This window comes from Pelophylax lessonae (assembly GCF_965119305.1).
Source record: "Pelophylax lessonae genome assembly, chromosome: 3".
In the NCBI taxonomy this organism is placed as follows: domain Eukaryota; kingdom Metazoa; phylum Chordata; class Amphibia; order Anura; family Ranidae; genus Pelophylax; species Pelophylax lessonae.
Window position 1 is genome coordinate 202,099,584 of NC_138770.1, and position 17,475 is coordinate 202,117,058.

The 17,475-nt window shown below is 44.7% G+C and overlaps 1 protein-coding gene across 1 annotated transcript in view; it reads left to right on the plus strand.

The window, feature by feature from the left end:
* MYO7B (myosin VIIB) overlaps nucleotides 1-17,475 on the plus strand; it is a 545,169-nt gene that overhangs the window by 345,989 nt on the left and 181,705 nt on the right. The gene's annotated exons all lie outside the window — the stretch shown is intronic.

Genomic DNA, 17,475 nt, shown 5'->3' on the forward strand with positions numbered 1-17,475 from the left:
AGACAGGAAATCCAGGACCAAGGAAAGGTCCCACTTGGGAAATCTAGGCTTTCTTTGAGGCCTAATTCTCACTGCTCCTTTAAAGAATTGTCGTATCAGAGCATGACTAGCCCAAGAGACCCCTGTGAAGGCCGAGATAGCTGACACTTGGACCCTGAGGGAACTCACGGAAAGAGGGAGATCCAAACCTGATTGCAAGAAGGACAACACATCTTGAATTTTGATGGAAGAAAGGATATCAGGTCTTGCAGCCAACTGTGCGGAAAACCTTGACCAGATTCTCTGGTATACCCTATGTGTTGAATCTCTCCTGGCACTGAGTAGCGTAGAAATCGCAATTTCAGGACACCCTAGCGACTGTAATCTCCTCCTTTCAACATCCAGACCCTCAGATGTAGACGAGCCGGGTATGGATGTAGCACCGACCCCTGGGACAGCAGATCCGGTCTGATGGGTAGAGGGATTGGGTCTTGGACACTGAGAAGTGTCAGGAGGGGAAACCATGGCCTGTTGGGCCAGAAGGGAATTACTGCCAGTATTGATAAAGGACTGAAATATGCCCCAAAAAAATGTTTGGATAAATTTGAAACATATGTAGGTATCCAAAAATATATTAGGAAATTAAATATTAAAAAATATGTTCTGAACAACCCAATAAAAGCCACTAACAAAGTAGGAGAGTCCAACGTCATCCAGCATAGTAATTTGAAAAATAAATCTGTTTTTAATCCCCAGATCAATGACAATAAGTGTATTAATGTTTTTAAAGAATTGGTTTTAGATGATTTAAAAAATATTAAAATAAAGAAATATGATGAGTCCAAAGCCATCCAAACAGGCCTAAAAAAACTAGCAGATAGACAGAATGTAGTACTAAGACCGGCAGACAAAGGGGGGGGAATAGTAATTCAGGACAAAGAAAAATACCAAGAGACTATGGTAAACATGCTAAATGATGGAAAAACATACACTAAATTATTAAGTAATCCCATTCATAAACATAAAAAAGAATTGGAGCAATTAATTCACCTAGGCCTAAAAAAAGAGATACTCAACAAAAAAGAAGCTAAATTTCTAGTACCAGAAGCCTGTAGAACACCTATAATATACTCAATACCAAAAATGCATAAAGATGGAGTAAATCCCCCACCGAGACCAATAGTCAACTGTATAGACTCACTCACCATGCGACTGGGACAATATATCGATACATTTCTGCAGCCTATAATCCCACAAACAAAAGCCTTCACTAAGGACACGAAGCACATCTTGCAAATATTAGAAGAAACCCAACAACAAGAGAAAGTACAAATGGCCACAATAGATGTGGCTTCATTATACACAGTAATAAAGCACCATGAAGCATGTGAAGCCACAAAATGGGCCTTAACCCTCCTCTTATGTTAGAATTCCGTTACTATCCATGATGTTAGGGTCAGTTTTGACCAGTGTTTTAAATCAGCCATAAAATACCCTCTGAATAATTATTTATCATCAAATTTGTTTCTTACCTCTTGGTTACCTTGTTAGGCTTCTTTATCCTTGAAAAGATTGGTTTTAATATTTCTGGTGTGACCCCTAGACCTTTCTTTTGATAGCATACCTCTCATTGTCAAATTGAAAAAATGGTAAAATAAAGTCAGCAACTCTGAAATGAATTTGTCCTATGTTTCTTCACTTTATTTAGAGAAGCAGACAAGCAGGAAAAGAGATAGGCCCCTCCCTAACTACAGCTCACAGGGTTGAGAGGGGATTGGCTGTCACTGTTACTAAGCAGAGAGAGTGTTTATGATTTCAGTTTTGGCACTTATTAGTGTCCTAAAATCCTATATTATAACTGGGTCAGAATTGACCCTAACACCATGAACGTCTTAATTTTCACCACAGTATTTTATAATTTAGTGAAAAGGATTACTTTTCTATTACATTGTTTAAATAGAGGTTCCTGACAAAGTAAAAAAATCTTGATGCAATAAACAAATTTATGTGATACTTATAGACATTCAAAACCTGAAAACGGGTCAGTTTTGACCCTAACACAAGAGGAGGGTTAAGAAAATATACTGGATTGATTTGCAAGCAGAGAAAATTTCTGATCAAATGTTTAGATTTTTGTTTGAAGAAAAATTATTTTTGGTACAACAACACATATTACCATCAAAGCATTGGAGTCGCAATGGGCGCGAAGTTTGCGCCAAGTATAGCCAACATATTCATGGCCCAATGGGAGGAGGAAGCCATATACCAAAACAGACCGCCAGAACTCATCTTATATAACAGATAAGGGATCAAAAAACACACTTGAAGAATTCCTAGAAGAATTGAACAAGAACAATAAAAATATCAAGCTAACCTGGAATATCAGTGAAGAGGAAATTACATACCTGGACCTCCGCATTTCTCAAGAAAATGGAAAAATATTCACAAAAACTCATTTCAAGGAGGTAGACCGCAACAGCTACCTCCCCATCACCAGCTGCCACCACAAAAACTGGCTGTGGAATATTCCGAAGGGACAGCTATTGAGGCTTAAGCGCAACTGCACAAAGGACAAAGATTTAGAAGAGCAAGCAAATATTTTAGCCCAAAGATTCATGGATAAGGGGTATGAACAAGACTTCATGAAAAATAAGATAATAGAAGTACAAAACACACAGAGAAAGGAACTACTGGAGAAGAAACAAAAGAAAAACTCCTATATAGATAATGCTCCAATAATACTGAATTACAACATGCAATACAAAGCAGTGGAGAAAATAATAAAGAGGCATTGGCATATTCTAAAAATAGATAAACATTTGAAGAATAACATACCAGAAAAACCAAGATTTATATACAAAAAGGCGCCAACACTCAAAAACAAAATTGTCAAAACCATCATAGACCCCCCAAAAAAACCTTTGTCGTTCTTCACCGGTAAGGGGTTCTACCCCTGCAAAAGATGTTTTGCGTGCACAAAAACAAAACATCCAAAACAAAAAATACTAGAGTTTACATCTACTAGCAATGGAACAAAATATAAAATCAGAGACTTCATCTGCTGCAACACAGAAGGAGCAGTCTACGCCTTAGAATGTAGTTGTGGACTGCAATACATAGGTAGAACCTGTTAAGAATTCGCATAAAAGAACATGTGCAAAACATAATAAAAGGAAGCGACAAGCACACCGTGTCGAGACACTTTGCCAAATATCATCACAAAGACCCCTCAAAAATGATTTTTTTTTTGGGGTATAACGCCCTATAAAAGACACTGGAGGGGGAGTCACAAAGTCCGAACCCTGAGTAGATTAGAATCCCAATGGATTTTTAAAATGGATTCCTTCACGCCCAATGGTCTAAATGTGGACTTCGACTTAAACTGTTTTAGTTTCAATAATTTTTATTATTAGTAAATCAATAACAATAACAGTATGCGATAAGTCGCAATGTACAATAGCGTAAGTACAGCAAACAGGTAACAAGCACAATTTGCAATGGATAGAGGAACCAACCAGTAGAATCACATTTAACAGAATGAACCAAATCGCTTCTACTGGGTCGTGGGATTTCCGCTCCCCCGGGCACCCCATAGGGATCACACTGTGCCCAAGGGAGGGGAACCCACTATAGCATAAAGAAACATCAACATCAATACACACATCGAAATGTCAGTTCCTTGGCATAGGCCCATTGTTACACCATAGGGGATCGGAGAGGAGGGGGGGAGGGTCACACAATAGGGGGGGGGGAACATATAAGAAGGGAAGAAACAAGAGGAAAACGCAAGGGTAGATAATGCAGAAAGGTAGATCATCGTAATTTATATGCAGGTATATATCATATAGTGACAGTACATTTTCAATGTGATAACCAAGCATCCCACTTCCTGTGAAAGGAGTGCACACTAGAGTACATGCGGGCTAGGATGAATTCCAACTCACATTGTTGGTTCAATGTGAGAATGGTATCCTTCATCAGGGGGGAGTCGGTAGATTTCCAAAGTCTTGTAATCGTAAGTTTGGCAGCTAGGAGGAGGTGTACTATTATAGCTCTATATTTAGGCAAGATAGTATGGATATTGAGATGAAGTAGAGCAAGGGCAGGGTCGGAGGGAATTTGTCGACCACAGATGTCCGATATCAAGGAAAATATTCGGTTCCAAAAGGATCTAAGTGAAACACAGGACCACATTGTATGATATAGGGTACCTTGTTCTCCACATTTCCGCCAACACAAGGCTGAAAGTGATGGATATATTTTGGAGAGTCTAAAAGGGGTCAGGTACCAGTGGTGGGTCGTTTTGAGGTATTGTTCCCAGTGGGCGGCACATTTAGTAGCTGAGTAAGTAATGGAAAATGCTTTCAACCAAGATGCCACAGGGAAGGACACCCCAAAAACACCCTCCCATTTCTCCATCGTGGTGGTTTTGGGAGTGGAGTTTTGCTGAGAGTCCATCTGGTAAAACAGGGTTATGCCCTTACAAAGGTTATGCGTATTTTGGAAAAATTGCATAATAGCCGTGGGTATACAAAGATGTGTGGGTAGAGGACAGGCACGGAGAAAGGAACGGATTTGGAGGTAAGTGTGGAACGTTTTGGGGGGGAGGTTAAATTTCCTTACTAATTCAGCAAAAGGGACTAGTTCCCGGTCTGGGCAGAGGTCTTGGAGGTAAATTTGTGGGCAGGAGGGGTTACTAGACGACCAGCGTCTAAGATCTATCTGAGGGATAAAGAACGCCAAAAGAGTAAGCGGGAGTGGGATCTGCTGACCCTTGTCCCCGGGAGGTAGCTGTAGTGAAAGATCTTTCCACGTCTCAAGCGAAGCTCGTATCGTTGGAGAAAGGGTCGGAGGAGATTTGGCTCCTATTTTAACAGCTAAGAGTGCGAGTCTTAGGTCTTTCCAAGGTGTCATGTTGGTTTCAATTGTAGTCCATAGTTTATGAGGTGAAGGCGTCCACCAATATTTGAGTTGATCTAAAACACAGGCCTTATAGTAGGCTTTAATATCAGGGACCCCCATGCCACCCAGGTGTCTATGTCGAGTCATAATGCGGAATGAGCATCTAGAGGGTTTATGATTCCAAATAAATTTGGTGATATGTTTTTGGATGGCCGCGAAGAAAGATTGAGGGATAGGTATTGTCAGGGTGCGGAACAAGTATAATATTTTCGGGAGAATTATCATTTTAAAGGTCGCAATTCTGCCCGTAGTAGAGAGTTCTTGGGTTTTCAGGGAATTTAAGAGTTGAGGGAGGGATTCTAAAAGGGGTTTAAAATTACTGGTGTACATTTGGGACACGAGTGGAGTCAGATGAATTCCTAAGTAGCTCAAGGAGTGCTTGGCCCATGTAAAGGGGAACTGCTGGGTTATAGCCCGACGTTGAGAAGGAGATAAGTGCAGCTCAAGTAATTGGGACTTACTGGCATTTAACTTGTAATATGAAACTGCACTGAACTCCTGTAACAAGGTGCAAGTCGCCTCCAAGGATGTGGAAGGGTCGGATAGTAAGAGCAGGACATCGTCCGCAAACAGGCCGATCTTATGCTCTTGACCATTCATGGTAATGCCTTTGATGTGGGTGTTGGAGCGGATTTTTTGGGCCAGCGGTTCCATAAGGAGGGTAAAAATAATGGGTGAGAGAGGGCACCCTTGACGAGTGCCATTGGAGATATGAATTGGGACTGATTTGATGCCAGACGTCAGAACAACAGCTGACGGGTTAGAGTACAGGGACATTACAGCAGCCTGGAGCCAGTCGCGTATGCCAAACGTGTCCAAGACCTTCTGTAAATATCCCCAGTGGACCCTGTCAAACGCCTTCTCCGCATCCAAGGAGAGGAGCAGAGAAGGCGTTCGAGAGGGCCCGACCGACGCAATCAAATTTAGAAGGCGTCTAGTTCCGTCTGGTGCTTGTCGACCCGGGACAAACCCCACCTGGTCCGGGTGGACCAGGAGGGGGAGGACTTTCTGCAGTCTAATGGCCAGGATCTTGGCATAAATCTTGACATCTGTATTAAGAAGAGATATGGGTCTGTAGTTTGCCGGGGATGATGAATCCTTGTTAGGTTTGGGAAGAGTAACAATTACCGCCCGTAGCATATCAGGTGGGAAAGAAGCAGTGGAGGAGGCGAGAGCGAAGACGGACTGTAGGTGGGGAGCAAGGTTAGTAGAGAGGCTTTTGTAGTATTCGTTAGAAAACCCGTCTTCCCCCGGGGATTTATTATTCGGAAGTGTGGCAATGACATCACAGATTTCCTGGGAGGTGATGGGTTGGGAAATCGATGCCAGCTGGTCAGTGGATAAGGTTGGCAGCTTAATGCCAGACAAAAACTTGGCAATGTGGTCTGGTGTCGGTTGCGGGGTATTCACATCACTGCGCAGGTCATACAAGGACTGGTAGTACTTCGCAAAGGCATTGGCAATGTCCTTTGGATTAGACAGGAGGTCGTTCTGGGTAGGACACCGTAGGGATAAAATACGTTGTTTAGCCTGTTTGGACTTAACCCTATTGGCTAGCCAAGCTCCTGCTCTATTGTGGAGGGCATAAAAACCTGCTTTCATGTATTTGAGATGTGCTTCATATTTGTATAATAGAAGGGATCTGAGGGTTTGTCTTAAAGAGGTCAGTAATTGTGTGAGTTGGGGGGACGGGTTCAACTTATTTAGCTTTTCCTTGGTCGTTATAGATGCCAGTACCTCTTCTATTCGCCTCCTCCTCTGCTTTCTAAGTATGGAAGTCAGTTTGATAATGACCCCGTGCATATAGCCTTGTAGGTATTCCACAATGTGAATTTGTTAATACCCGGAGTGTCATTATACTCAAAAAAAGTGTCATGTTCCTGCAGGATCGACTGGCGCAATTTCTCGTCCGCCAAAATCGTGGAGTCAAGTCTCCAAATGTGAGGAGGGGAACTACGCAGGCCATCATCGATTTCTAGAATTACAGGGGCATGGTCGGACCAAGAGATTGCGCCAATCTTGGCCGCAAGCACATTTTGCAACATGCATTTAGTAGTCAGAAACAGATCAATGCATGAATAAGATGAATGTACGGCAGACAGAAATGTATAATCTCTTTCATTCCCATTGAAACAGCGCCATATGTCATACAGTTCATATTTGAGTAACAACGGAGTAATGGAGTGGATAGGACGTCTAGAAGGGGTGGTAGAGTCCATAGATGGATCTACGACAGTGTTAAAATCTCCCCCTATAATGAGGGAACCTTGCTGTACTTCTGAAATTTGGGAGAACAAAGGGGCCAAAAATTTACGTTGTTTCGTATTCGGAGCATATAGGTTCACCAAGGTAAATAAAGAATGATTAAGCTCGCAAACTAAAATAAGAAAGCGCCCTTCAGGGTCTGCCACAGACTGAATACATTTGAAGGTGACCGAGTGTCTTATGGCGATGAAAACTCTGCATGTTTTTTTAGGACCATTAGCCATGTAGATGTGGGGAAAGTCCGAAAGGGACAGTTTAGGACATTTATCAATAGCAAAATGTGACTCCTGGACAAAGAGAATGTCCGCCTTGAGTGACTTTGCTTCTTTTGAGAGGGCCGATCGTTTGTACGGGCTATTAAGGCCCTTAACGTTCAGTGAAATCAATCGTAAGGGCATGGTAGATGCTTGCAAAGTGCGATTAGGAGTGCGTTGTCAACTTCATAGGGAAGGTGGAAACAGTACCTGATGCGGAGAGTCTCTGATTGGGAAGGCGCACATATCCTAGTGTACTGAGGATCCTGTTGAGCCATGAGATGCTCGGCAGTGGTGAGGAAGTGGAGAGGTGGTCGATGCCAAATCGGTGATGCTGAAGAATCCGTGATTGGTAGTTCGGCAGGACGATGAAGCGGAGCAACTGCAAAGAAAAGATGGGGGGACAAACAAGACAGACAAGACAGACACCAAAAAATTAAGAAAGGCCCGAAAAAACACAGGCACCATGGGCGGCTGCAAGATGAGCCGCTGAGGCAAATGGGGGATAGCACACTGCTCAGCCTTACACTGGGCATTGTGCTATGCAGGCAAGGAGCTTCCAAAAAAAAAAAAAAAAAGGTAAAAAATCCCGTGGAAGCGTACAAAACAAAAAGTGGAGGAAAAAAGAAAAAAAAACAATGTAGACTTGTCGCAATTCTTGTGTTGCAGGGAACTTAAAAAAAAAAAGACAAGAAAAAAAAAAACTCAGAGTCCAAGTGGACTCCTCCGGCAACTCAGGTGAACAGATGGAAAGAACCAAACATTCTTAGGCAGGCTCCCGGCAGACCTCAGCGTGGTTGAGGGAACACAAGACAGAGACCGGGTGGTTGCAGTAAGTAGACTCAGGTCCATTCGTTTTGCAGGCGCGTGGGAGATGGAGCGGAGGGTGGTGGAGCATCTGAAGGCAGGAGGTGCCATTGCTTGAACAGGAGGATGCCTTTATCCACGCTGAAGATCGGGTATGTCTTCCCATTCCACGTAACCAGGAGCTTTGTGGGAAATCCCCACTTGTAGATCACGTTATGATTACGCAGGATCTTAGTAAGCGGAGCAAGCTTTTTCCTGTTAATCGCTGTTTGCTGCGAAATGTCAGTATAAAGTGAGATACCCATGAACTCGTCTGGTACAGCTGGACTTTGCTTGGCAGCTCTCATAACACGTTCTTTAACGTGGTAGTAGTGGATTCGAGCTAGTGCATCCCTAGGGGCCGTATCTGGGAGAAACTTAGGCTTAGGGGTTCTATGCGCACGATCAACACATAGCTCAATGTCGCTGAGCGTCGGGATCAGAGATTTCATCAGACGCTGTATAAAGATAGTGAGATCCGCGTGCGTCACCGACTCAGGGATGCCTCTAAACTTTATATTATTGCGTCGCGAGCGGTCTTTTGGGTCCGCTATTTTGTTCTGAAGACGCTCAATTTCACTTTCCTGGTCTGCGTACGCATCCACTACATCATTATGGGCTACATACAGGTCCGCCATCTTTGTTTCTATGTGGTTGATCTTGTCCTCATGGAGTACAACTTTATCATGTAGGGGAGCAAACCTGGCAGATAGATCATTATACAAAGTGTCCCGCATTGACAGCAACATCTTTTCAGTGTAGCTTCAGATAAGGGCTGGTCAGAGGCTGGGAATGCTTCTAAGGTGAAAGGACCCTGTCCTGCTACATGCTGGGCGGATGGGGGATTCTCCACCTCCCCTACACGTTGTCTGGAGATGCGGGTGAGGAGGGAGGGGAGCACTCCTCCAGGCCCGCCATAGTCCCCAGACTGCCCCCATCTGCTTCCCCCTCTCCCTCCATCGGCTGCATGCAGCGCTCCGCGCCGAGGACGGCGCCATCTTGCCTACCTCTCCTCGGACCGGCTGGGAAGAAGTCCGTGAGCCTCTGAGGCGGTTTCACCGCCTTGCGGCGCTTCGACATGCCGGCTGTGACTGTGGGGAATTCGGCAGCTCAAAGTGAGTGTGTAGGTGTCCCGGGTCGCTGTCGCTGTGGGCTGATGTGAGCTAGGTCCGCCGGAGCTCTGCAGTTACGCTGCCATCTTCCTTGCTGGCCAGACACGACCCCCGACTTAAACTGTTTTATTAGCGATTTTTAATTTTAATATAGAAGTACCCACATTTACAGAATATGCCTTAAAAATATATAAGCAGCACAAAAAGAATTTGAAAAAGAATTTTAAAGAGATGATTTTATGTCTTTTATTTTATGTTAATAAGAAGTCATTACAGTCCCCTCTCCCATACATTTAAAAGAGTTAAATAGAATTTTAGCGGAGCATTCTATGCTGAAAATGAGAAGATGTTGCAAAAATAAGAGTCCGGAGAAACTGACTCACTCTCCCTAATTTATGTAATCTCTCCTGTATGTTTCTTATGAACTAGTACAATAATCAGCGACAATAAGATGATCGAATATCATGTTTCTTTGGTTGTATGCAATGTACAGATATCATTATAGTTAACATGGTTCATAACCTCACTTCCGGGGTAAATAAAGAAAAAAATTAGTGTAATCAAGCTCGGGAACATTGAGCAATATGGCGGATTGTCAACATCCGCCGGAACTGCATATACAAGTTCCTTCAAAATGGCCACGGCGACACTTCCGGCCCGACTAATATAAATAAAACGTCACATCCAGTATAGGCCACTCCCTGAGGAAATCACGTGACGTGACGTAACGCGTAGGAGGAGCCGCCGAAAACCGAGAGTGACGTTAAGGATCGGAGCGAAGTTCTCCCAACGCTATTCAGATTGTTTCTACGCTTATAAGAAGTTGACTAAATGTAAGTGCAATCGTTTTTTTATGAATAAATTGATTTTAAATACTGCACCATGATGGCCCTTTGTGTTTGATGAGCCCCGAGGTCGTGATAGCAGTCAAGGACCCCTTAGGACAAAAGCACCCCAATACGGACCCTGAGAGGTATCCCGGGACCACGAATAAGATTCTGGAGATAGGATACGCAAGCCGTTGATCACCAAACCGGGGGTCAAATATATATACACGGGCGATTTATATACTCCATTAAGGTGAGAGTTTAGAGCACCTAGAAGTGACACCTGGTGGAGGAGCAAGTCACAGCACTTTTGTTTGCACGGAAGCACTTTGTGATTTAAGTTGAAGGCACACAGCTGAATATATATATATATATTTTTTTTTCTGTGGTGGATGGAAACAAACGGACATTCACTGATATTGCACTTTATTAATTTAAATGAGTTTTTAAAGACTTTGTTGGCATGATATGTATCTATTGAAGATTGAAAGCACCCAGCACCTTATAGTTTGGAATACTTGTTTTAGCACTTTATAGAATACGTATTTATTTATTTAATCACGATTGGATTGAAGTTCAACATATTCACAATTACAAGGATACGGAATTGTTTAAAAACATCACTTTATTTTAGTATTCCACTACACATGTATTTGTTATATTTTAGTCACAATTAATAGTTTTAACCCTTTCCACTTCTGAAGCGCGCCACAAACCCCCATATTTAAATTACTGTATCAACTGGTTCCTGGTACCAGTCTCGTGGTGCAGCAATAAGAAGGGACCCATACTACCTCAGATAGCGCAGGAACCACCCACACACACATTACTGCCAGTATTTCTACAGGCTCTGACCTGAGTCTCCGGAGAAATTTCAAAATTATCGGAACCGGTGGGAAAGCGTACGCCCTGTGAAACCTCCACTGGTCCGAAAGGGCATCTACCCCGAATGCCTGGGGATCCTTGAACCTCGAGTAATACTTCCGTAGCTTGTGGTTGCAGGGGGAAGCGAAGAGATCGACTTCTGGGGAGAACCCCAGTGACAGGATCCAGTTGAATACTTCCCAGTGTAGGGACCACTCGTTGTTGTCCAGGTCTACTCTGGACAGAAAGTCCGCTTGGGCATTCTGGATTCCTGGGACATAGACTGCTGACAGATCTGAGAGGTTCTTTTGTGCCCATGACATGATCGGCTCTACTTCCCTTAAGAGGGACCAGCTGCGCGTTCCACCCTGTCTTCTCACATACGCTACTGCTGAGGTATTGTCCAGTCGTAGCATGACAGGTAGACCTTTTATCAGATGCGAAAATGCCCGAAGGGCTTGATATGCCGCCCGGAGTTCCAGGACGTTGGACACTATCCCTTGGGTAGGAAACCTCCACCTGCCCTGAGCCACTTCCGACTGACAGTGGGCGCCCCAGCCTAGATTGCTGGCGTCCGAAGTGATCACTACCCACTGGGCTGGTCTCAGCAAGTGGCAGTTCAATAGATGATCTTTGCACAACCACAACGGAAGACTCGCTCTCATAGCTGGAGTCAGAAAGATCGGTTGATCCAGGTGCCATGCATCCCACTGCTGTAGAAATCCCTTCTGAAAAGGCCTCATCTTCCACAGGGCCCATTTTACCATGGGAACTACTGCGACCATAGTCCTGATTACCTTCAGGCATTGGCGTGCCTGAAGATGAGAAGACGAGAGGGCAGACCGAACTCTGTCCCGGACTGTATCTATCTTCTCTACCGGCCGGGATATTGTCGCCTTTGCCATATCGAACAGAGTGCCCAGATAGACGAGGAACTGTGTTGGGGTTAAATGGCTCTTTTCTTCGTTCAGAAGCCAGCCGAAACTCTGAAGGGTGGATATGACCTGTCCCAGATGAACTACCAGTTGATCTTTGTTTTGAGACAACAGGAGGAGGTCGTCCAAATAGTGATGGAGGCGAATACCTCTCGTTCTCAGCAAGGCTACCACGGCCAATAAGATTTTTGAAAAGGTCCGTGGAGATGTGGAGAGCCCGAAGGGGAGACAGATAAACTGTAGATGTGAACCCCCCACTGCGAACCGGAGATATTTTTGAAAACTTTCTGCCACAGGAACATGAAAGTAGGCATCCTTCAGGTCGATGGACACCATCCAAGCTGAACTGCTTGTTGTATGGACAGCAGAGACTCCATCTTGAACTTCTCTCTCTTTATAAACTGGTTTAAGAAAGTGAGGTCTATGACTGGTCTCCACGACCCGTTTTTCTTTTGTACCAGAAAGAGTGGAGAGTAAATTCCTTGGCCTCGCTCGGACTCTGGAACGGAGATGTCAGCCCCCTGAGTAATGAGAGACTCGACGTAAGAAAGTAAAATTTGACGTCTTTCTACTGAGGATGGTAGGGCAGTAAGCAGGAATCTTGGACCTGGAATCTCTTTGAAGACCCACTTGTGACCTGAAGACACTGTCCTGACGGTCCAGGGATCTTGAATCGAAGCCGCCCAAACATGACGGAAAGAGGGTATGCCTGAGTGGGCCCAACTTCAAAAGGACTTAGTGGGCTCGCTGTCCCCGAAAGAGACGTTCTTAGAAGCTTTCCTGGAGGATTGTCTGCACCTCCAATTTCTATTAAATTCTCGTCCAGGCCTGTATGTGCGAGCCTCCCTGGCTCAATCTGGAATGAACTTCCTATTAGACTGCCCCTTCTTTACATTAAACTGGCGTCGATCCTGAGGAAGAAACCCAGATTTCCCGCCCGTGGCCCGGGTAATGGCCTCATCAAGCTTGTTCCCGAAAAGGGAGGACCCCTCAAAGGGAATACGGCACCAGACTTGCTTTGATGCCGGATCAGCGACCCATGGACGAAGCCAAAGGGCCCTCTTAGCTGTGACTGAGGACAGCATAACTCTGGCCAACAGCCGGATCAGATCTATGGAAGCCTCCCCAAGAAACGACGAGGCCAGTCTAAGTTCCTGAATTGGGGAACTTCTGGCGACCTCTTCCGAGACTGTCTTGACGGATTCATCCACCACATCAGCCCATGACTCCATAGCCTTGGATAGAGTGGCCAGGGCTAGGGCCGGTTTGCAGGCCATACCTGCCATCAAATAAATTCTTTTTAAGTCTGAGTCCATTCTTCGATCCAGCGGATCTTTGAACGAGACGGTATCCTCTAGGGGAAGGGTCACGTGCTTCACCAGCCTCATTACTGCTGCGTCCACCAGAGGAGGTGACTCAAGATTTTTGACGTCTTCCTCTTTAAAAGGGTATAACTTGGACATCTTGGAGGCTAAGGAATTTTTTCGCTCCACCTTACCCACACTCTTCTGAGATAATATCTCCCAGCTCTCCCAGGAAGGGAAAATTAACACGCTCCTTATTGAGCTGTTTAAAGTATTTCTTTTGCTTTGGAGGGGGAACCGCCAACTCCTCCCAATTCAAGGTCTCCCTTACCGCCTTTACCAAGGAAGGAACTAAGGCGTACTCAAACCCCAAACAGGGGTCTTCAGCTTCAGAGTCGCTTTCCGACAAGAGTGCCGACTGATGGCTTGTCTGAGCAGACTCCAGGTCTTCCTGCGGACGAAGCATTGCAGGGGAAGGGCTAGGAGGAGCCGTTGTAGAGCCTTGGGATTGATTGACACCCATCTCGGCTAGAGAGTCCTTTACTACCCTTTTGACTAGGGCTTCAATACGCTGGTCAGAGGTATCCCTTTCTCCCGCAGCCTGGGAAAAACACCTGTCACACAGGGACTTCTTTTCAGGCACACAAGCTCCACAGCCCCAACAACCTGCTTTGTCATGTTTTCTTGAGTGACTAGCTGATGTGGACGCTCTCTTATGGTGATGGGAGCCCGATGGGGACTTCCGAGAAGAAGAATGCCGGTGGTGTGAACTTGAACGCCTTTCACTCCTATGAGAGGAATGCCGAGACTCTGAATGAGAAGGGCTGAAACGAAAAGAGAAAGCAAAGAGACACAAACAGGAAGCTAGGAACATGTGTTCCCGTCCCCCCCCCAAAATCCACACCCCCACCCTGAAAAGCCCCTAATACCTGATAAGGGCGGGCTGACCACCGGAGGGCAGAGAGGCTTCCATTCTGGCGTTGACCTACAGGGTGAGCCGGACAACGATATCAGAAAAGGAAGCAAACAAACATGGGGGGGGGGGGAGGCTCCCAAACTGGGGACCAGCTACTCACCAGGAAACCAGGTGGATAGAGGCAGAGCGGCAGCGATGCAGCAGGAAAAGTCTTCCAGGAACAAGCTGGCAGCACACAGAGCGTCTCCTAGCAGCAGTGTATACACACAGACACTGCTGACAGCTGAGGAGATTTAAATATGGCGCCCTATGACGTTATCAGCGATCGCCGCCTGAAAACGTCACTGCGCATGCGCCGCTTCTCTACTACGCATGCTCGAGAACCGAGCCTCGTTCTTGAGGGTCCGCGCATGCGCACTATGGATCCAACCGGCGACCGAACAGGAAGTGCACACCGATCGGTCCCGGACCGCTAGCCACCAGGGAACATGTAAGAAACATAAAGGCAATACATATATCAATATATACAATCATAGCTGCCATGGAGATATTGAAACAAGGGGTACTCACAAACCGCTACCACCAGGGATGGATGATCACACACACCGGACTTTATGTCACTTTAGGGTACCGGCCACCCGCAGCAGCTGGGCTTTTTGGCCAAAGGCTGCATACATCTTCGCCCCTACTCCATACCCCGCAGCAGCTGGGGCTTATTGGAGACTCAATACCCGACAGGTAGAGATATCCATCTCCCGGGATCCATCTTCAGGTAGGATACAGGTAATCCATTGGAGGACAAAAAAGGAACACGTGTGCTAAACAGGAGCAAAGATTTATGGGAGTGATGGCCTATGGGTAGGTTTGGGGGCGGGGCCAAACCCGATACGTATGCTGCCATGGAGTCTGTCAGGAAAGCCGTGTTTTTTAGCTTTTTTCAGCGTTTTTAAGTTTTTATCAGAGCGTTTTTACAGCTGAAAACACCTCTTAAAACCCACTTGTTCTGGGGATTTTTTCCAGCCAGAAAACGCCCCTGAGAAAAACTGCTGATAACAGCCTATGTGTGCATTGGATAACATGCTGGGGAGTTTACTGGCTGCAGAAAAAAAGTCTGACGCCAAAAACAGCAGTTGTAAAAGGTCTAATGTAAATGAGGCCTAAAGGTCGCACTTTTCCAGTACATTCGGTAATCTCTCAGGCCATTAAAAAAAGAATGGGCAGAACCAGAGAGAGAGCTTTTTTTCCCCAAAGGCCCATAAAGGGCATTTTCCTTTAGAAGAAGATTGAGAGGCACTTTGGAATAAAGTACCTAAGCTCGATGCAGCCTTTTTCCAAGTTTACAGAACAACTGACCTGGCATTTGAGAACATGGGTATAGTGAAAGATCCCATGGACAAAAGTAAGGATCAATAACTTAAAAAGGCTTGGCAATCCATCATGAGCAATCTCAAATCAGCTATGGCGACTACTTGCATATATAGAAATATGGAGTACTGGATAAATCAACTCAAGGCCCATATTACCCCAAATGAGAGATCCTTGATTCTTTTACGACCCTGTCAATGGCTGTAGCTTACATTACGGATGTATCGGTAGAATCTGTAAAGATGACAGCAAGATCTGCAGCCCTAGCTAACTCAGCCAGAAGAGCTCTGTAGTTGAAGACCTGGTCAGGGGATGCGGCATCCAAAAGCAAACTTTGTAGTATTCCATTCATGGGGGATCTACTATTCGGTCCTAGATAGGAGAGCCGACAAAAAGAGACCACTCCCTGTTAAGAAGAAAAAGCAAACAGCTAAATGCCTTTTTTTACCTCAAAGGGCTCAGGAACAGGATAGCAAGCCCCAGGGGAAAAGAAGGAATTGGTCGGCGCAGAGGGATAAAGGCAGAGGGAGTGTCCTTTTCCATCTTCCCACGTCAACCAACAAAACTCAATGGTGTTTCATTACCAGTGGGAGGAACTGGAAGACTTCAAAAATTCCTCCCCCACTGGGCAAGTGCGACAGAAAATCAATATATTCTAGTCATGCTGTCACAGGGATACCAAATGAAATTTTCGGATCCTCCTCCAAAAATAAATTTTGTCACAAACCTTCCAAAGGACACAACAAAAGCCCTGGCTATGAAGGACTTGTTAAAGGATTTGATGCGACAGGGGGTTGTGAGTCAGGTATCACCAGAGGAACAAAAATATGTGAATGGATTTCTGCGCTAAAAGTATTAAATGATTGTGATCCAATATATCTAGTTTGAAAAAGGGGGAAGCTGCACCCATGGACCTATAGAAAATCCAGAAAAAGTGTGTATAAATATGTGTAGCGCTTAACCCAATAATTAATGAAAATGGTGAAATGATGTCAACAAGTGATACTCAAAACAAAATTATATGAAATGTAATATGTAAATAAACAGTTATTGTGGATTGTAAGTCCTTAGTAAATCAACATAAATAGTCCCAATAATCGTGCCAATCTAAAATAAGTGGAATATTGATATGGAGAACCAAAAGTCCCAGCACATATGCGTCACTTTGTTTGCTAGAAGAAAAAAACACTCTAGGATATGTTCCAAAAGGCTGCTTACCAGATGTGAATGGTCATCCAATTTAATGGATAGACCTAGGTTCACTTAATTGATGATAATGAAATCCACCAGGTGTAATTCAATGCAATATACGGTAGAGGATATCCAGTAGCAGAAGCTCAGAGACCATATGTAAAAAATATTAAGGACATAGTGTGATACCGTACACACAATCACAAAATAAAACCAAAAATATTGCACTCACATAAAAACTTCAATCTAATTTATAATCGTGAAGGCGCCTGGTTCTGCTCTCTTTGGAGTGATATATTTGTACCTGCTGCCTCTTTTTATTGTGTAAAACACAAAAAACACAGACTTCCTGATGACGCTGTAGAGCAAAATGCATTGTGGTCTTGATTACACCCGGAAATACTGAGAGCCAGCAACGTCACTTCCACCTACCAGTTGGAACGCACACCGACCGCTGCCACGCTACAGGGGCTGCACTGATACACATGTAAAGTGCAGAGGGATACACTCACGAATAGAAAAAGGGAGTTATAACTGCGCTAACTAATGAATACAGCAGCAACTTAATTTGTGACAAACAAAAAAGAGGATAAAGGGGCTAAGACGCGCTACTAAGTGCTGATTTGATAAGTAACCATCAAACAAGACACAATGA